At 41.9% G+C, this 22,423-nt stretch overlaps 1 protein-coding gene across 5 annotated transcripts in view; it reads right to left on the bottom strand.

Moving 5' to 3' along the window:
- Positions 1–22,423, bottom strand: part of Ipcef1 (interaction protein for cytohesin exchange factors 1) — a 149,188-nt gene that overhangs the window by 114,148 nt on the left and 12,617 nt on the right. For 3 of the 5 annotated variants that reach the window (XM_013026972.1, XM_013026975.1, XM_013026980.1), the window contains exon 1: positions 17,927–18,045. The exons of the other annotated variants lie outside the window; for them this stretch is intronic. The gene's annotated coding sequence lies outside the window, so the exon portion shown is untranslated. Of the gene's footprint in view, positions 1–17,926; positions 18,046–22,423 lie in introns of those variants that run through there. 5 annotated transcript variants of the gene reach the window in all.

Here is a 22,423-nt window from a genome sequence, read left to right as displayed (position 1 = left end):
CTAAAAAAAACTAGATTTCTTTAGCCAACAAATATTATTTACTGAGCATCTATTTTATGCCAATAACAAAATTAAATGCTGGCAATACAGACAAGGGCTGACCAATGTAAGCCTTTTCCCTCATAACTGTAGTGTTTTTCTGGGATTCGAATAACAGCAGTTATACTAAATTCTGTCCTGTCAGGTTAATTGTACTGCCACTTAGATATTTTCTTTAGATGAACCATTTTTAACATAAGTGAATATCTATCTATACATACACATACATATTTACTTATGTTAAGTGAGTATATATTGATATAACTAGTTCTATCACTTTATTTTTAGGTCACTATTCACATGAGTGACTTTATCATGACTTCCTAGATTAGTCACGTGAGAGACAAAGGAGATGGCTTTGTCACAGATCCTCTGCTCAACTGGCTGGCAAAGCCTTCCACACACCTCCGGACTAAGGAAGAAGCAAATACAACCGGAAAGGGCCCAGGAAATTATCCTCTTATTTCTCAAGTCAACACAATGCCAGTTTCGAATTTTTGTTTTCTTTCCACAAACTCGTTCCTGACCTGACTCAGGACTCTAAGCTGTCAAAACTCCTTTATCAGCTCACAGGGAACCTAAATGTTTTTAAAAACACAGAACCACATACCTTGGTCCCAAGAAGCACACTCTCAGACCCCTGGCAAGAAGAGGTGGAAAGATTAAGTCCCTCCTCAGTCCCTGTGGTGTGACAATTGAAGTTCTTGGTATTTCCCACCAGATTACTTCCTCCTGGGAATAATCCTGATAGACCACAGCTGTAGCCAACAACAACACATGCAAAATCCAGTTAAAATAAAAGCAAACCAATCAGACAAAAGGGATCCAATTCCTGCCACTCCCCTCTCCAAAATATGGTGAGCAAAACAACCTTTCTTTCAACAGAACACCAGCAGGACTTATAAAGTGACAGCCTCTGTTTCAACTGACACACTACCTAAGGAAGTTTTATTGCAATGTTACATTAAAACCAATCCCAGGACTTTGTCTTCCAGTAACCTCTTGTATGTGTGTTCATCCACGGAACTGAGCCTTCAGAAATTTCTGTTTCCTCTTGACTTCATCACAACCCCCTTACTTCTCATCCTTGGCGAGGAAAAAGCAAAAAACAAAAACAAAAAGTCCTGGTAGTTGGCAAAGCACTTTCTATAGCCTACTGGCTGAAGGCCAACCTTCACAAAGAAACCTTTGTTTCCAGATTTAAAGCTGTAGTTGCTAACCAAGACAACTCTGCTACAATTTTCATTAAATCATATCAGGACAGGTGCAGATGAATGATCAGGAAAGGTAGTATTTTGTCCTTCTCTCCCTGTACAGCATCCAACCTGGCCAACTACTTTAAAATTTTCTTTTCTGATGATACTGGGTTTGAACTGAGGGCCTCACACTAACTAGGTTGGCACTCTACTACTTGAACCACACCTCCAGCCCTGTTTTTCACTGGTTATCTTGCAGCAACATGCCTGAGCTGTAATCCTGTCCTTGCCTGTCCCAGGCAGGTACTATGATCATAGAGTCTCACTGTCCTTTCGGTCCAGGACGGATTGGAACTGTGATCCTCTCAATCCTGGCCTCCCTTGCAGTTTGGGATGACAAGCATGCACCACTCTGACCAGCTATGGGCTGAGAAGCAGAGAAGCATCTGGGAGAACTGGCCTTGAATCACAATCCTCCCTTTCTCAGCCTCCCACAGATTTGGATTACAGGTAAAAACACTAGTCCTTGGCTCAATCTTGTGATAACTTTTTTTTTAATGACCAATTCATCTTGGATTGAAATGATGAAAGACAAATCTTTATCTGGATGGCTAAGCCAATCCGTGAGCCACTTGGTCTGATTGTGCGTTTAAAATTTTTCTGACTAAAATGTTTTGGAAAAAAAAAAACAACAAAAAACTTGAAGAGCTCTCCTTCAGCAAATCAAACTGGAGACTCGTGTATTTTTCAGTTGTTCTGTTTGAATTCCCACATTTTCTATGCAGATTTCTAATCACTGACCTGCCCATTGGCTAGCAGGCCAGCACAAACGCCCTGACAGCACAAACTCTGACAGATCAGAGTTGCCAACCAGCAGACAGAAGCACAAGAAAGTCAGGAGACCCGGCCAGGCCTCTATTGTAAAACAGGAATATCACCAGGTGAGGAAAAGCTGTCGATAGAAATGTGTGACCCAGAGCTCTCAAGATGGCTGACATGTAAGTCATCTGATCTCAAAGCTGTCGGGCTGCAGTCCTGGTGAGGATGGTGGGTGGGGAGAATAGGAGGGAATGTGATCAAATGGCAAACCAAGTATTTAACCCCAAATAACTCCTTCCAGCCTTCTGGAAATACAAGAAGCTACGCTAGATCTTCTTTCATTTCCTGTTGCAATTCTGAACCTTCCTGAAGCAGATGCTCAAACGAGCCAGCTCATTTGCATTTTCCCTCAACCCTAATATCTTGTGCTAACAAAACCTTGATGAACAAAGTATTGAGGGAGAGAAGGGGGGGGATGAAGTAAATCTACCATCTTTGAGTGCAAAGGAGAGTACTTCATTACAAAGAAAGACATTTAAATAAGGAAAGCTTAAAGAATCTGCAGTACGAAATGATGCAGTCATTTCAAGGGCTAGGCCAAGCACTTATTCATTGTGGGCCAAATGGCTTGGCAATCTTAATAAGCTCTTTCTTAGATTGAAGGATCTGACTGGCTCCTTCACTTGTTGATATTAGTAACCCCTAACGCCTTGAAAGACCACTCACCTCGAAGAATATACTGATTTTAACTCAGATTTAACTCTGATGTTCATGAGAAACAACTCTAGCTTATGAAATGAACTGGTTATTTACCACTAACGAGTAGGACACTTTTGGGAAATCATAAAAATTCTTTGGATCTCCGTTCCCTAGCCAGCAAATGGCAAGTCAGAGTAAACACAATCAGCTAGCTCTCCCACCTAAACTGTGCTTGGTGTCTGCGACTCTGTCTACTGAATCATTAGCACTGGACATCAAAAACCAATGCGTAAGGGCCTCCCTATCCTTGAAAGGTTAGGGATACCCCCCTGGAAGATCCAGACTGAGAAACACTGAGGAGTAGAAGATAGACTTGAACTCAAACTTTACCTGGATGGTAGATCTACAGACACAAGCTATGCATGAAGACCAGGTGATAGAACCTTACGCAAAAGACAATAAACAGACAGTAAACAGAGCTCGACCCTGAGCTCAACTTCTTACTAGTTGCCTGCTGCACACAGGTCAGCGTTGTCCACAGGTGCATTACTATTTGCTCTGCCATAGGCAAAATGAAGTCCTTGTGTCAATATGAGAGAATGTGCTAGAACACACCCCATCGGTTGTAAAGCAGCCGGAACTTGGAGTTGGCATGAGAACAGGCATTTCAGATTTAGAAGAAGTTCTCCTTTTCAAAGACTTGAACTAGAACAAAAATGAAACAACTTACCAAAAAAAAGAAAGAAAAAGAAAAATGGAAAAGTTTCCTCCTCACCAGCTTTTAAGATATAGACTGTCTAACGAGCACAAACCCTGAATTGGTGCCAAAATATAAAAGATACAAACACTGAATGTGAATACAAAACATTTCTCTAGATTTTCCAACATGAAAGAGAGCAAACAGATTTTTTTTTTGCCAATGCCAGTGCCTGAACTCAGAGCTTCATGCTTAGTCTGCTTGTTTGGATGGTGCTCTATCACTCGAATCACACCTCCAGCCTGGCTTTTTGCTGTTATTTTGGAGATGGAACCTCTCAAGTTTTTCTTCCTGAGCTGGCCTCAAATCTCAGGCCCCTGAGTCTCAGCCTCCTGAATAGCTCAGTGGGAGCCACCAGTGGCTGGTTGAATAAGTTATTTCTATGCCATAACAAAAAAACCTTTCTAAGCTTAGATCTTCATCATCTTTATTCAAAGTCTCAGACGATACAATGACATTTGAAGGAACAATAGAATGTCAGGCTGTCCTTTGTACCAGAAGACAGGACACACAGTAGAGAGCAGGCAAAGCTGGGGCTTAGCAGCAGGAACAGTCTGACATGGCTGAGTAGTCAAGGAGCAAAGGGGCAGTCAGCCCAGCCTCTGGACAAACACTGGCTCCAACCAGGATTCCCTGCAGTCATTGATGGAGGCAAGAAGTAGAAGAATGAGGAAGGGTAATCTTACCAGAAGGAGCAGGTTGGCTAGAAAGAGGATGAGGCCACAAAGCTGCCTTAGAACAAAAAGAGTTAAGAGACCAATGGAGATTGCAAGAAGCACTTTCAGGCAATGTTAACCCCTAAATAAGGGAAGAAAAGAGACTCTATCTATCTATCTATCTGTCTATCTACCCATCTGTATCTATCTGTCTATCTATCTGTATCTGTATCTATCTATCTGGCCACACCCTCATGGCTCACACCTATAATCTTAGCTGCTCCGGAGGCTGAGATCTAGGGAATCACAGTTCAAAGCCATCCCAGGCAGGTAAAGTCCACTAGACTCATCTCCAATTGACCACCAAAAAGCTAGAAATGGAGCTGTGGCTCAAGTGACAGAGCATCATACTTGAGTAAAAAAGCTAAGGGACAGCACCCAGACCAATCGATCAATCAATCAATTTGGCTGATTTTATTTGCTTTCATCAACTCTCTATGTATGCTCCAATGAGTATAAGGAGAGCAATCAGTCTTTTAAGCAATATATCTCTCTTCACACATTTGGGCTAAAATAATATCAATGATGGGGGTGGGGATGGGAATTGCTAGCAAGAAAATACCTGAAATCTAGAGTTAAATCCACTAGAAGCGAGGTGTAGTGGTATATTCCCATAATCCCAGCACTAAGAGAGCTGAAGTAGGAGGGTCATACGTTGGAGCCAGACAGAGCAAAACCCTGTCTCAATAAAGGGGGGAGAAGGTTAGAAAAATGATCATATTGTGAAATAACAGTTGACAATGACTGAAATTATAGAATTTCCCAAAACACACTCTCTAAGCAGCACAGGGAGCCAAGAATCAAACCAGACAGAATGCCATAGTTAAAAGGTTCCAGGTGAAATCTAAGAGGAATGCAACTCAGAGAGTCAGAAGTGGCAGAGAACCCAGGGTCTTGAAGTGCGCAGAAGGGATAATCAGAGGATGGAGGATGTGATCAATACGGAGGATAAGAAGGTACTAGAGTGGACCCGGATGGAAACTTTGAGAGTGCTCTTGGCCCAGTATAAGGATGAAAACCAGGCCAATGCCTGTCTGTTCTGGAGCCTTTAATGGAGTGTGTGAATTCAAGTTTTCTCATTCCTTCTTCCTGAGAATGCCTCGGGCTTTCTCTTTGTGTCCACCAGAAGTGAGAGGCCATCAGGAAAAGTAAAGCCAGTGATTAAATGACCAGACAAGGAATAATGCCAACACTGGTACTGAAACGTCTATTACCAATTCCTGCTCAGTCTGAATCTCATTCATGTCTCTTGTGTGCAGTATCTAGATGAAAAAGAAGAAAGGAAAACATGAAGAAAAATAGGAGGGTGATATTCAGTAGAAGGGAAACTAACTGGGAAAAGAGGAGCAGGACCAGAAAGAGGGGAACAAGAAAAGAATATGTTGGAAGTCTCTTATAACATATATGAAAGTGTCATAACGAAACATGTTTTATACAATTAAAAAAAAGTGTTTTAAAAAGAAGGATCACACCAGGCGCGGGTGGCTCACACCTGTGAGGAGGCTGAGATCTGAGGATCGCAGTTCAAAGCCAGCCCAGGCAGGAAAATCCATGAGACTTATCTCCAATGAACCACCAGAAAACCAGAAGTGGCACTGTGGCTCAAGTGGTAGAGCACTTGCCTTGAGATGAAGAGCTCAGGGACAGCGCCCAGGCCCAGAGTTCAAGCCCCAGATGGTAACCCTGAAACCTGCTGGAATCCTGCTGACTCCAGCTTTTGAGTCTTTGAGTTAAATGTTTCATGAGTATGTCCAGCAATCCCAATAAATTAGGAAGATACTGAAGATATTTTAATCATTATTTCATATTTTCCACAACAAAACTTTCCTGAATTGAGATGATTCTGGGGACACAGGAGAATGTCTGTATAATTACTTCTCCCTCAATACTCCTTATATAGTCAGGTAACTTATCATTTTATATTAGTTACGATGAGAGTAGGTTAAAGAAAACAGCAGAGCCAGGCACTGGTGGCTCATGCCCATAATCCTAGCTATTCAGGAGGCTGAGATCTGAGGATCATGGTACGAAGTCAGACCAGGCTAAAAAGGCCACGAGGCATTTATCGCCAACTCACCATCTAAAGACTGGAAGAGGAGCTGTGGTTCAAAGTGGTAGAACAATAGCTTTGAGCAAAAAAGCTCATAGACAGTGCCCAGGCCCTGCGTTCAAGTCCCATGTCTTACAAAAAGAAAGAAATCAAAAAAAGGAAACAGCTATGATCAGACCCTTACAATTTCCAAAACCTCCAAGAACCAAAACAGAGTCACCAGGGAAATACAAGTCAATTGAGGATAATCTCCAATAGCTGTTACCATTGGTTATGTTTCTGACCCTCAAAACAAATTACCTAATTAAACATCCTTGCCTATTCCCATTTATACAGGGGCAGGGTGGGGTGGGGCGGGGCGGGGGGGGGGGGGGGGGGGGGGGGGGGGGGGGAAGTCTTTCCGTCTTTTTACTGCAACTTTTTGTTGTTTCCTTAACTTCAGTACTTCTTTTCCAGGAATCTTCTTAGACTTGTCAATTCTGGGAAATACTTGCTAACTTAAGTATCTGGACTTTCCTATAGTATCTGAACTTTCCTGTAGTCAACTGTTATAGGAAAGAGTTTCCTTCACACATTTGCTCATTACCCATTCAAAATGTTTAGTCTCTCTACCCCCCAGAGGGTCAATTATTCTATCTAAAATATCCAAGCATGCTGTGAGCTCATTTTTTGGTAAATATACACATGTTTTATAAAAGGAAAAAAAAGCATTGAAGATTTTATGGCCAAATGTGAAGTAAGGCTATATCAAGGTTTGAGCGGCATGAGAAATGTTTCTCTTCTCTTCGCTTTTCTGTCTTTGACAATAAAATACATTATAGGTGTACTGAAGAAAAACAATCGTTTTAGGGAATTTAAACTGAAAAAGGAAATAGAGTTGATAATGTAAGCTCACAGTGAGACTGAATTCAAAGTACTTACTTTTTTTTTGGTTGGTTGTGGGGCCTGAACTCTGGGCCTGGGCACTGTCCCTAAGGTCTTTAGCTGAAGGCTAGCACCACTTGAGCCACAGAGCCACTTTTTCTGCTTATGTGGTGCTGAGAAATTGAACCCAGGGCCTCATGCATGCAAGGCAAAGCGCTCTACCACTGAGCCACCTTCCCAGCCCCAGTATTTGTCTTTTCAGCTCCTCTTCCTTCTACTTTCCAGTCTGAACTCTTGGAAACAAATATCCCCATCACCCTTAGTCCCAGACTTCCCCCTTCGCTTTGATCTGAAATGCTTTAGAAACAAGATTTCCCTTGGTGCTTAGGAACATCTGTCCCAACATTCTTAAAATGATTACATACCCAAAGAAGTTTCCTTTGGACTAAATGGGCTTACATGGCACCCTGAGTTCCAGAACTCGGGGCAAAGATGAATGAAGTCACATCCTCGTATCATCCTATTTGATTATCTATTTATTACCTCTCACGGAAGCTCCATATTTGAATTTCAGGTTGGACAGACCCAGCTTTGCATCCTGACTCCCACATCAAAACATCGGCATTGGAATCCTTATAACACCATTTATATGTGAACTTGATCCGGTTCTTCAAGCTTTCTGAGCTTGTTTCCTTATCTGAAGAGAGCTAAGTAATAACACTTCCTGGAGTTATTTGATTAAGAGGTACACCTCCCCTGGAGATGGTGCCGTGCATTGAGTGCACCCTAACTCCCAGGGATAACCACATTGCAAACTGAGTTTAGGGGCCGTGAGGTCCTGAGGGTGTGGGCATGCACACGACCTGGTTGGAAGAGCTACCACAAGGAATGTTGAGCCTGCTTCAACTCGAATGTCCGCCTTTGCTCTAGGGTCACCTCAATGGCTCTCACTTTCCTGCCTCATCAACCATTCCTTAGCAAAAGAGCCACCTCCACCACAGTGAGAAACTTGAGGTTACAGGAAGCAGGGGACAGATGGCAATCCTTGAACTCTGTCCAGCATAGAAAGAAGGCCTCTTGCTAAAGTGGCACAAGGGCGCAGTGCACAGAAAGGGTGAAAGCAAAATGAAAATGACCACGCCTGGGGTCAGGGATCCTCTTTCTAACAGGACTACCAACTTGAAAGCAAAGTCACTTCCCAGGGGGTCAGGAATCATTCGGCCTAATTGGCTCAGCTCACTTATTCAAACTGTGTTAAGTTCTTGGTGCCTCTTTCCCTGTGTTGACTTCTTAGTTTGGAGTATCTGGGGGCCTGGTGTTTCTCCTCAGACAACTGATCTGAAACATAACTTTGGAATGCTTGAAGCTGTTCACAGAATCAAACTAAGTAATGCTCTAGCGGCCAGCACAAACCTTGTTGGACAGTCCCTCTTTCAAGTCTCCACTACCTATGCAAAAGCTGCTCTGGTTGATTAATCAAGTTGAAAATCCAAGTGCCAGAAATCTTAGAGCAATACCAGCTCTAGCTGGAAAACCTTGACCATACTAATCAAGTGAGTTCAAGTTCAGATCCAAAATGGCTATAACTGAACCTAGCCACGAAGAGGCAAGGTTCGGTCGTGTGACTTTACGAGGATTTCAAAAATTATCTCATCCATTCTGGTGTAATGAAATAGATGACACCTTACCTAGAAAATATTAGGTATTCAATTACCATTTGGAAGATGCTAAATGTTCATAAATGAGCCCTTACCGAATTGTGGGATTAAAGTTCATACTCACTAATGAAAACAACTCTGCAAAGTTGGGATGCATGACCTAACAAGGAACTAGAAAAGAAGACTAAGTTGCTTCACACTTTTAATGAGTGGAAAGAACAAACTGGCTTTAAATGGCCAGTCCTCTAAGTAAATGAACACAACATCATGTTATCACCATTCATTTGCTAGTGTTGCTGAATCTTCCAATATGCTTAAGAATTTGTTAAGACTCTAAATATCACTACAGGTCTATAAAACTATTACAAAATTCCCCAGTATTATGTTGCAATCAGAACTGTTCAAACAGAATAATCATAAGCAAGAAGTCTGCAATGGATGTTTATAGAAAGTTGCTTACTTTTTTTCAAGGAATTCAAGGTTTCCTGTTTACAACATGACTTCATAAGTGAGTTAATGATCTTTCTGTGACACCTGAAACAGAATTACTGTATATTCTATAGGAGGAAATACGAGAGAGAGACAGAGATACAGAGAGACACACATACAGAGAGTGTGCACAAGGAGAGAGGATGAAATCGCTTCAATGTCAAGTTGAAGCTCCTCTGTATCGTTTTAAATTTTCTTAAGAGCTCTCTTCCTATTTTGCTGCACGGTTCAGTATCTCCCCGTGTGTGTATGTATGTATTGGTATGTATGTATCTGTCTATCTTCCTATCTAACAACCTATCATTTTATCTATTTGCTTATAAGCAACTATGTGGTTTTCCTCTCTGCTCTAGTGACCAGGGCATAGAATGCCTAAGAAAGTAGTTTCCTTCATGAAAATCAGGGAAACAAACTTCTAGGCTGGCCAGCTGTGAAAGAATCTATCCTGTCACAAACTTGCCAAATATTGTGAAAAAATATTTCATAGAATAATAACAAGCCTATGGGGCTGGGAAGGTGGCTCAGTGGTAGAGTGTTTGCCTTGCATGCGTTAGCACTGGGTTCAATTCCTCAGCACCACATAAACAGAAAAAGCCGGCAGTGATGCTGTGGCTCAAGTGGTAGAGCTAGCACTGAAGAGCTCAGGGACAGCACCCAGGCCCAGAGTTCAAGACCCACAACCAACCAAAAAAAATTTTAATAACAAGCCTAAAGAAGCTTGAACATGAATCGAGAAAGGGAGTAACAGTATTTTTTGAGTCTTATACAGATTAAATTAATTTTCCCTCCTACCATGACGTTTTCCTAAAAAAATGTTATTGTGCTAACGATAATTACAATAATACAAATTAATGTAATTTAAACACTGCTAAAAAGGAGACTTAAGGGACTCAAGTTGCAGAGAAATCCAAGAACATGTTTGAAATCCTGGCTATTTATGCTGACATTAAAATCTCTAGGCAGGATGCAGGAGGCTGAGCTCTGAGAATTGAGATTTGAAGTCAACCTAGGCAGAAAATTCTCTCATGCTTTAATCTTCAATTAACCAGCAAAAGTCAGCAGAAGTGTGGTTCAAGTTCTAGTACTAATGAGTGTGCATACACACACACACACACACACACACACACACACACACACACATCCCAAGGTAGGTACCATCTATATTTATATATTCAAGTGATCAACAATTTTAGACAAAACCACTAAAATGATCTAACATATTGATTGGGAGGTTCTGTTTGTTATCTTCTTAGACTGGAGTGTTACATTTTATTTTTGGAACCAAGTGCCATAATGCTGCATCCATTTCCAAGTCAGACTATTTGAGGTTTTTTTTTTCATTATACAATTTGGAATGGCAAAGAGCAGCTGATATTCCAAATCTAGCAAATGACCACACTTGGCACAATAATCCGGATTCTAGCTAGACTCCATTTATGACAGGATGCCCTTCTGTGGTTCTCACAAGAGCCTGATTTTCATTTTATAAATATGCTTCATTGTGCAGTGTCTTCGTGCATTCCCATTCAATGATGAACTGAATCTACTGTCTGAGTCCCCACACCACAGGTTAAAGTCAGAGAAATGAGCCATGCTGGATTTTGTTCCCAGAAGGCTTTGCCAGCAAGGTTGAAAGGGGCTTGTGACCAGCAGTTAAAATGACTCCTATTCCTCAACTTCCAAATTCATTTCCTAGGACTGTTGTATCAAAGTATGACAGACTATGTGGCTGAAAGCAACCGAAATTTATTCTCACAGTACTGGAGGCCAGGAGTCAAGGAGTCAGTAAGGCCAAACTCTAGCTAAAACCTGAAGAGGATGCGGAGACTTCCGGGCTCTGGTGATAGCTGGCAAAGCTTGGCATCCTTGGATCGTAGCTGCATCCCTCTAATCTTGGTCTTCATCCTGACATGGCGTCCTTCCTGTGGTCTCTCTGGTCACCTGCTTATCTTCTTTACAGACATAAGATTAGGCCTCACAGCTCTGTAGGATGGCCTCCACATCCACAATGGCCATATTTCAAATAAGGACATTGTTAGGGGCTAGACTTTAAGATCATCGGGGGGTTTTGTTTGTGTCTGTGTTTGTTTTGCCAGTACTGGGGCTTAAACTCAGGGCCTGGTATTTATCCTCTAGCTTTTTTGTTCAAGGCTAGTGCTCTACCATTTGAGCCACAGCTCTATTCTTGGTTTTCTTTTTTTCTGGTTAATTACAGGTAAGAATCTTTCAGATTTTTTTTTATTGTGAAGATACCATACAGAGGAGTTACAATTATACGGGCAAGGTAATGAGTACATTTCTTATCAAGCATTGTTACCTCCTCCTTTGTTTCCCCTTCCCATTCCTTCCCATACCCCCCCCACCCCCCGACCTGTAAAGTTCTTTCTCGACATAACGACTTGTACATCTCATTATTGCAATGGGTCCACCTGTATCCCTATTTAAACTATTTGTTTTTTCCCTTCGCCTCCACAAATTATACCAACATCAAATACAGTGAAAGCAGGGGTTATACCGTGGGGGAGGAACATACAAAGCAACAAAGAAATCGTCTTATAAATATGTTAGAAACAATTGCATGAAAGAAATAAAACATTTGAATACTTATCTTGGGGTTCATTTTCCTAACATCAACTTATCTAACCTTTTCTGCTTGTCTCAGACATATACTAGTTATTGCAAATAAGGGAAACCATGGGACCTCTGTTTCTTTGGGCCTGGCTTACTTCACTTAATATAATTTTTTCCAAGTCTTTCCATTTCCTAACAAATGAGACAATGTCATTCTTTCTGATGGAGGCATAGAATTCCATTGTGTATATATACCACATTTTCTTGATCCATTCATCTACTGAGGGGCATCTCCTATGACCCAGCAATCCCACTTCTGGGCATTTACCCAAATGATCACAAACAAGACCATACTAAAGCTACCAGCACAACTATATTTACTACAGCATTATTTACCATAGCTGAGATATGGAACCAACCCAGATGCCCCTCAGACTTTTTTTTATCCCAGCTGGCTTCCAACCTTGATCCTCAGACCTCAGCCTCCTTCAGATCTATTTTTAAGGAAAAGGCACAATTCGTTCTATTACATACACACCCACTACTTCTAATCTAATTCATGTCTTTCAGTAAAGCACTTATATGCAAACTGAGGTGCTAGATGATTTTAAAATGGGGTATAAAAATAGAAAGTCCATTAGTATCTTTGTTATAATTTCCTCAGAGCATATTCTTCAAAGCATATTTATTGAGTCTCATTTGATCCATACAACAAAATACATGACTTAGGTATTTCTTTCTCTCTCTCAGCTTTTGTACTGGAGGAAACTCAAGCATGAGGAAGTTCTAGGCCTTCCTTAGTAGCACACAACTATTGTGTACCACAGGTCTCTATCGAGCCCCATCTATTTGGCTTCATGTATACTCAAAGCAGAAACTGGATATTTTCAACTGAGGTAAGGCATGTATAACCAGCATGAGGGGTTCTAGTTGTGATGGGACTGTTTTACTTCTGGACTGGGGCTGTGGATGCACAAAGGATGGCTCTGTGGGTCCCTCCTGCCTCCTTGAATTCCTGCTGGGTGAGCAGCACTGGTACCATAATGCCATGGGGCTGCTCATGGTAGGTGCTACTGACGATCGCACATGTGCAGTCACGCCAGGGACAGGCCGTTCACGGAAGAGAGAAAATTCCTTTCCATCACCCTCTCAGTAAGGAAGTGGAAAGGAATTCTACTTAAGGAGATTTCAAACCCAAAAACGAATCAGTTCCTTCTTAACCTTGTTCGCCTAATTCTTGGCCTCCAAGTGCCAGGTTAAAGAAGAAAATCTGGAATGTGAATGAAAACAACACACGATGGTGTAGAGAGAAATAGACCACTGGCTGGGGAACAAGAGATCTAGATTTATATCCCACAGCTACCCCTGCCTAAATGGATTGTTGGAAAACAGAGTATTTATCTCTTAGCTTCCCTTTCAAGAAGATAACAGTACAGGACTATTTCGATAGTGGCTGAAATTGTAAATCCAAATACAACTAAATGTTAATTAAACTCAAGTGTAAAAATAAAGTGCTGGCCACACTGCCTACAATATAGTAAATGGTGTGGGGGTTTTTGTTATTAATGCCTGTACTATATAAATTCAGGAAATGCTATGGACTTTGCAATTCTTTGATACTACTATTCTTATTTTAATTCATAATATTACATACTGGATTATTGTCTGACAAAGGCTTTCAATTTTAACTTTAACTGACTTTCACAGACTATCAGGTTGTATTTTAAGTGGAGAAATAAATTTTTTTTAAAGCTCATCTATAATCTGGCAATTTGAAGGTGAGTTTTAGCAGGCTAGCTTTTACCCTTCAACAAGTATATTCTATACATGTGTCGCATGGGAGGGATCTTTTTTTGCTCAAATTTTTTAAATTCTATACCTTTTTTTCTCACAACTACCTGTTATTCAATGATTTCTAAACAATCCTTATAAGCCAAAACTTTTTCTTTTAGTCTCCAATGAGGGACTCCACAGTGGTATGTGAGAGACACTGAGAGACAGCAAGACCAAGATCAATGATATCTTAATTCTTCCAAAATGTATTTCTGACTTTTCCCCCACTTATACCAACATGATAAAGATATTTTGACATTCCTTTTAAAAATAAACTACATTAATGCTGGGCAATGTAAACCCATGAACTGCCAGATTAACTACTGAACTTGCTAGAAAGCCATCCAATATAATCATTCAAGGAAAACAACACATTTTCATTTGATTCTAGGAATTAATCAGACCCAAGAGCCCTGGGTATGAGTCTCCTTGTTTGTTCTGATTCTGGAACAGTCTCACACCTGTAATACTAGCTACTCAGGAGGCTGAGATTTGAGGATCTCGGTTCAAAGCCAGCCTGGGCAGGAAAGTCCATGAAACTCTTATCTCCAATAAACCACCAGAAAACAAGAAGTGGCACTATAGCTCAAGTGGTAGAGCACTAGCCTTGAGCTGAAGAGCTGAGGGACAGCGCTCAGGCCCAGTTCAAGCCCCACAACCGACAGAATAAAATACACTCAAAGGGGACTCCTCTGTGAAAACTAAATATCATAAGTTTTAAGTTCTATTTCTTTTTTTTTGAAAATCTACCTCTAACATTCAGGTAATTTTTATTGTTTTCTTTGTTTGTTTTGGAGTTTTTTTGTTGGTCGTGGGGCTTGAACTCTGGGCCTGGGCGCTGCCCCTCAGCTCTTCAGCTCAAGGCTAGCTCTCTACCACTTGAGCCACAGCACCACTTCCTATTTTTTCTGCTAATGTGTTGCTGAGGAATTGAACCCAGGGCCTCATGCATGCAAGGCAAGCATTCTACCACTGAGCCACCTTCCCAGCCCCTTAAGTTCTATTTCTTAGATTTCAATGAACCACAAACTTTGGCACAATACACACACACACACACACACACACACACACACACACATACATACACACATACACACGTACACTTTTGACTTATCTTTGGCAAAAGACTAAAGGAATGCTAAGTTTTTGTTCATTTATTATTTTCTAGAACTTTTTGGTACTCATATTCTTAAAGTAGGCAAGTATGTTTTGCTGATTAAAAATTAAGAAAAAGAGACCAGAGACAGAATTAACCATCAGCTCTAAATCTACCCTTCAAAGATTTTAGCGTATTCTACCTCATTCTCACTTTTTGGAGTATTTTTTTGTGTCACTGAAAGGGTTGTGATCTAAATGCTTTTGACAACAATAGAATAGGAGAATATTTCCATAAACACTATTCTATTGATAGTGTTTCCTTATTAAGACATGCTTGGGGAGGGGGGAGCGGAGTCATCATTCTGATGACCAGGCTTATAATGTTTATTTTTAATAAATGGTTGTCTTGGTCCATTCCTTCCACTACAGCAAAATGCCAGAGACAGGGTGGTTTACAAATGACAGAAGTTATTTCTGGCAGTTGAAAGACTGTCAAGTTTAGGGCCAAGGCACCCACAGATTTGCCGTATGATGAGCGTCTGGTTCTTGTAAATGATGGCTGCTGTGTCCTCTCATGATGGAGGGAGTGAGGTCACATTCCTCCACTCCTTGCTAGCGGAATCATCCTGCTCATGAAGGTGAGCCCTCCATTGCCCATCACATCCCCAGGGGCCCTACAGGGGTCCTAAGCTCCACGTGAGGTTTTGAAACATACGTTCTGACCCTAGTGATGATTCCTTTGTGTGTATGCCAGTACTTGGCTTTGAACTCAGGACCTCGCACTCTTACCTGGCTTGGTTCTCTCATGGCTGACACTCTACCACTTGAGCCATGCCTCCAGGGTGACATTTTGCTGGTGAATTGGAAATGGATTTGCATGGGCTTTTCTGCCCAGGCTGGCTTCAAACTATGATCTGGTATGTCTCAGCCTATGGAGAAGCTAGGATCACAGGCCCAAGCCACCCGTGCCCAGCATCGTAGCATGAGTCTTTAAAAAAAGAAAAAAATCTTCATTTTATTAAAATTAGAAAATGCCACACACAAAAAGAGGATCAAAGATGAACTCGTGTTTACATTTTTAAGTCTGTGACGATTTGAACACTGAAGGAAATACACTGATGGCTGCTGTTTAGTGAAGCCACGGGCCCGGCGGGTGCTTGGCAATCCTACTTCTAGTCCCAGCAGGGCAACACAAAAAAGATGGATACGTTCTAACCACCCCCACCCCGTAACAGAGCCAGGGCTTGTCAGGGCAGGAAGTGGGAGGCACGGATTTGAACACATGTGTTGGACTGCCGACTATCCTTTCTCTTGGCTGTGCCCACCACCTTTTCCCTCCTCACCTCCCTTGCCACCACTTCTCAGACCATCTCTTCCATCTCCACCATTCCACCGGTATCGCCGGCAACCCTCATTCATCACTAACATTATGCTCACCATCATCTCCGCCAGCCCCTATCTCCACTGTCTCTTCCCTCTCTACCTACACCCCAATCATCTCCACCATCACCATCATGGCCATCAGCAACTCTTACTACTGTCTCTAACATCACCTTCTCCACACCCCGAAGACCCCTCTACCACCCCCCTTCCTTCCATCGCCTTCACCGCCACCTCCACCATCTCCAACTCAACCATACAGCCACGTTTTTACTTTGTTGACCCAGAGCCGTGTGCCATCTCTCTTATTTTCATATCCTCTTCTACTTCAAACTGAGTTTCTACCACTTGTACTTCCTTCAGCGCATGAATAACTGGAATAAAAGCTATGCCTACACTTCCATGCTCATGAACAACCCCAGTCATTCGCTCATTTATTCAACAAATATTACCGTGTGTAGGTGATGAAGAAGACATTAACCATGGAAGTACAGTAACTGCTCCCCCCTCCACCCCCCACATTTGCAGAGTTTTCTTTAACACTGGAAAGTGCAATTATTCTTAGAATTTTCTTCTACTCACTATTTGTCATATTAAACCTATTGCAAATTGCAGGCTATGCTTTGGTTACCAGCTCATTCTACCTAGTCTCCAAGCTGGATGGAAAGCAGAAGTGAGCTGTTCAAGGAAGATACACAAGTCAAAAGGAAAGTCTCAAGCAATAGGCATGAAGTAATTTCTTATCTCTTATTGCCACAGCAAACCACCTCAGGGAAGAACTTCCTATTTCCATACTCTGATGCTATGCGTTTGCTTAATGCAGTTTGCTTGAAATAGTCATGTGCAGACCTTCTATGGAAAAGACCCTCCCCATATAAAGATAGGGAAAGAAAGAAATGTAAAAGGAGAAGAACAAACATATCAGCAAGTGTATACGCTTAGATCTTTTTTTTTTCTCCTCACCTTAACACACAGAAACCTCTGTTCTTTCTGTTCCCATTGTCTAAGTCAAATAATTACTGTAGAGAAATCACACTCTGTATCTTACTAAAGGATTCCTAAGACTCTACTAAGAATTCATTGGCATCTAAAAACTAATAAAGTCCACTACCACAGTTAAAGATGCCTTGGCAGGTTCTAACCCAGACCCTATAATTAAGTTTGTTTCCATATACCAATGAAAGAATGCCAAGCACATAGATGCCTTTTCTAAAAAGTCTCTGAAGCAATACCTAGCCCTCATTTTCATACCATGGATATTTTGTCTAGCCTGTGACCTTTATCTAAGAGCAAAAATTTCCCTCTAGCTCTCTGCATACAAAGGGAGATTCTCAAAAAGAGAAGAGAAGAAGACAAAAAAACAAAAACAAAAACCTCTCTAAACAGTGGCCACAGACTGTTTCTCCAAATGAATCCTTCAGGACCCAAACAAACGCTGTCTGCCACTTTCTTCATCCAGCCATGGTCTGCAGCCCTCCCCCCCCCCAAACCTCCAGCTCTCGGGATAGCCTCCATCGGAGAAAGGCAAAAGCAGATGGCCACCGCTTTCTCTTTTCACTGCCCCAACCCAACTAGAGAGCCCAAAGCACTTGACTGCACAGCGGCAGGTGTAGGAAATGCTAAGCAAACTCTCTCTCAAGAGCCACCTTTCAGACCTTACTATACATCAAGACAGTGCAAGTGTCCTAGCTGTGAAGCCATCGCCATAGGCCAAGCAATTACATCTCAGATATCAGCCCAAGAGTAGCTTTACTTACGTGCAATATAAAGAGGGTAAATCCAAAAGCTGCCTCTTTGCCAGTGAATTCTGGAAATTCATAATACTATCTCAGGCCAAGTTAAGGACCCCACTCTAAGCAGCCTCAGCTCTGTAGGCTCTCCACACTGGACCAGCATTAGAAATGCACCAGAAGATAAAGCTCCGCGGAAAGAAGAGGAAGTGTCATCTCTACTTCCTCTATTCTATTGTTCTTCCTTCTTGTTCTGGAACACTCCCTGGCTCCAGCATCTAGCTCACAGCACCTCAAAGCATGAAGGGCCCATCTGTCCAACCCCACTTCTCACTAAAGACTGCCCAGCATCTTCATTCCAAGGCACATGGATGGAACCAGGCATCTGGCTTTTCCTTCCTGTTTTAGAGGCAAAGATGTTCATTTATAGACACAAGGTTGAGAGGATTGGCAGCGCCATTTTTGTCATGCTAGGTTCAGGTACATGCATGTGTGTGTGTGTGTGTGTATCCAGTACTGGGGCTTAAACTCAGGGCCTTGCCTCTTGCTTGGTCTTTTGGCTCAAAGCTCTTTCTCTACCACTTGAGCCGCACCTTTAGCTTCAACTTTTTGCTGTTTAATTGGAGATAAGAGTCCCTTGGAGTTGTCTATACAGGCTGGTTTTTTTTTTATGCAGACAGAATGGGGTTTATCTGAAACTGAAAGAAAGACTCCTTTAGAAGAAGGACCCAAACCCGAGTCCAAGGGGTCCTCTCAGAGGGTGGCTTTTGTAATACCAGCTGTTCCTTATCTCCTCCCTTGGGCTTTGAGCTGATTGCTGGATAGCTCGTGCACACGTCTCTTGGACTCTTTCACTGGTTGAATAGGCAGTGAAGGTGTTACGGAAAAGAAGCATTTGGCTGCTTTGACTCTCAGTCCTTAGATCTCAGCCTCCTGAGTAGCTAGGAGTACAGACGGGAGACATCTGTGGCTGAAAGGGGCTGCATTTTAATCATCAGTGTCTTTTAGGTTCAATCTTTCCTCAAATTTCCCTTTTCTCCTCTGCTAACAATTTTTAATGCTCTACAAGAAAGATGGTATTCATAAACTTGGAAAAGGTAGTGTAGGATTTTAAAAATGAATCTACTGGGCACTGGTGGCTCATGCCTATCTATAATCCTAGCTACTCAGGAGGCTGAGATCTGAGGATCACAGTTCAAAGCCAGCTGGGGCAGGAAAGTCTGTGAGACTCTTATCTCCAATAAACCACTCAGAAAAACCTGAAGTGGCACTGTCACCCAGGTGGTAAAGCACTAGCCTTCAGCTGAAGAGCTGAGAGGCAGTGCCCAGGACCAGAGTTCAAGCCCCATGACTGACAAAAGAAAAAATAATGAGTCTTCCTTACCGCTCTCTAGCAGCAGCACACATAATAGATTCTCTGATTTTAAAACTTTATTGCCAAGCACTGGTGGTTCATGTAGTAAGACAACAAATATCTACTATCTCATGGTTTCTGGGTCAAAAATCGGGGCCCGGTTAAGCTATGTTCTTTAGGGCTCTGCAGTGCAAGACTGGCCTTCTAACAGGCTGCAGCCAAGATGTCTGCTGGGAACACGGACATCTCAAGCTCAATGGAGGAAAGAAATCCATCCATGTTGTGGTTGGCAGATGCCAGAGTCTCAGGGCTGCTGCACTGTCATTGACGCGATGACACTTACTGCCCCGAATTCACTCTGAACCTGAATCCATTTGAACCTTTCCACAAAGAAGCTTATGAAATGGCTGGTCGCTTCATAGCATGGAGGTGACAGACAGAAGGAAAGCAAGACAAAAATCACTTTGGTAACCTAATCTCAGTGTCACTTGGTCCTGTGTACATGAATGTACATGTATCTGTGTGTTCCAGGAGGCGGCAAGCCACCAGAGTAATCTGTCTGCGCTAGCATGTAAAACTTACATCAACTCAAGTTGCCTCTACCAAGCCCAAGACCAGCATACAAGGACGACACATATAGAGATGTGTCTGCATACTACTGAAAGAAAACTCGAGACTTCCATCCTGGCCGTGTATTGGATTACAGCCTCATCATTGGCAGGATTACACTGAAAACCTAAATTTTCACATCACAGACCTAAAAATCTTAACAACCTTTGCCATTCTGTCCCCAAGAAGTAAATAACCTGCAATCAAAAATCTAAAACTAAACTAAGAAACATCCTAGAGTTGGAAAGGTGGCTGACACACTTTCAATAAAAAAGAATAATTTGTCTTTTAATCACAACAAGCATAAACAGGACTCAAAGTGAGTGTTAATACTTTCAATAAAAAGGATAACTTGTCATTTAATCACAACAAGCACAAACAGGACTTAAAACAAGTGTTAACCGTTTCCCTTAGGTTTATCGTCACCTGGAATATTGAGCTCAGAATTTCCCAATATATAGCCTTTTCTCCTGTCAATACTCAACACTCTCATCTCCCACCTTCCTGCACAGGAGTGAGCTGCTTAAACCGGCACAGGCTAGTTTGTTTTGAAGCCTACAGACAATTGAGAACAAGGAAAAAAGATTCATTCTGGGTAAAGAAGTTAATAACTCAGCTAAATGTCAGCTGGTGTTTAAATGTCAAGATATACCAGTAGGGAGCAGGTACTTGAGGTACTGGGTAGACTGGGGGGGGGGTGTGCAAGGAGAAAGGAGCAAACAAATGAGGAGAAGAGAATGTAGTCATCATAGTCAATGTACATAATTGAAAAAGGGAATAGGAACATTAAAGAGAGGGTGGGGTTGGGAGAGATGGGAGGAGTGAGAGGAGTAACATTGATAGAGATGTATTGTACTCATGAGCTGGCATGTTGACTTGAAATACATCTTCTTGTACAACTGAAGACAATAAAGTTGTAATAGTAAAAATAAATTTTTAAAAAGATGTGCTGATAGTCACTCCCATACATGTCCCCTCCCCCCCCCTCAAAAACAAGCTGCAGCCACTGAATTGCAAAGGTTAGAGAAGCCCTTTCAAGGAGGAAAGAAGAAATTTTCTGCATGCCATTTTCAATCTGTGGGGTTTTAGATGTACAACTTTTAAAAGGCCCTCCTGGTAAGATACTCCACATTTCACCATCCTAATAAAAAACCTGTTCCAAATAAATAATGTTAGAGAGCAGAGGAGGAAGTTAGCATCTGGAAAAAGCTATTAACTTTTTGGAAGAGTGTGAGAACCTGCCTTCGTGGCTGTCTTGGTCTTCTCTTTCTCCTTATACTCATTTCACAAGAAGATGGATTTCAATTGAATGTGTTTGCCACACTGAAGTATTATTTGAAACCAATCCCCACTCTGATGGTATTTTCAGGTAGGGCCTTTGAGAGATGATTAGACTCTGAGAGCAGAGCCCACAAGAAGGAGATTAGTGTTCTTATAAAAAAAAAAAAGAAGCCCTAAACTAGACACTAGTGATTCATACTTATAGTCCTGGCTACTCAGGAGGCTGAAATCTGAGAATCTCAGTTCAAAGCTAGCCCAGGCAGAAAAGTCAATGCAACTCATCTCCAATTAATCACCAAAAAAAGCCAGAAATGGAGCTGTGGTTCAAAGGGTAGAGCACTAGCCTTGAGCAAAAGAAGCTCAAGGACAGCACCCAGGCCCTGAGTTCAAACCCCAGGACCAATACCATTTTTTTTAATTAGTAAATAGCAAAGATGAGCTTCATAGCAGGTTTTTAGATGCTATCATCAAAGCCATTTTCTGTCGGGAGCCAAAAGTTGAGTCTCTCAACATAATAGGCTTGACTATCTCACTGGAACATCTTGAGGCTGAGTTTACAGAATCCGACTCTCATCCTGCCCTAAGTAAACATCCTGCAATTGCTAACGACCACCCTTTCCCCCTTTTCCCCCTGCCCTAAGTAAACATCCTGCACTGCTATGGCCAATGAAAAAGCTTCCTTAACGGCCAATGAAAAAGCTTCCTTATTCCAAGCATATAAATACCCCTGTGTGAAAAATAAAAATTTGCAGCTTGATCAGAACCCTTGTCTTGCTGTCATTCTTTGTGTCTCTTGTCCCTTCATTCCTTCTCGCTTAGGTTCACCGCCCTCGTTGATGTCATGCAGGTCGGGACAATTTTCAAAGGGTTTATTGTTTATAGTTATGAAACCACTGAAAATTAAATTATTCTAAGCCTAAATTGCAAAGCTTAGATCCTCTAGTTTGTAGGTTTAAATTACTGATGAGGAAAAAAAAATTACTGATGAGGTAGCTAGATTTCCAGGTTAAGATGGTAGAATGACTACCTTTTGTTCACTCACTTCCTCCTACCCAAAGACTTCATTTAACTAAAGTATAAACAGATGTAAGAAGAGGAGGAGGGGGATGAGGATGAGGACAAGGAGAAGTAGGAGGAGGAAGAGGAAGGAGGAGGAAGAGGAAAGAGGAGGAGGAAGGAAGAGGAGGAAGAGGGAGGAGGAGGAGGAAGAAGAAAAGGAAGGAGGAGGAGAAAGATAAGATATTTGGAGGAGAAAAAGCATCCAACCTTAGTAGATATCC

This window comes from Dipodomys ordii, unplaced genomic scaffold (genome assembly GCF_000151885.1).
Source record: "Dipodomys ordii isolate 6190 unplaced genomic scaffold, Dord_2.0 Scaffold98, whole genome shotgun sequence".
Classification (NCBI taxonomy): domain Eukaryota; kingdom Metazoa; phylum Chordata; class Mammalia; order Rodentia; family Heteromyidae; genus Dipodomys; species Dipodomys ordii.
The sequence above is the reverse complement of the archived record's forward strand: the minus strand, read 5'-3'. Positions and strand labels throughout refer to the sequence as shown.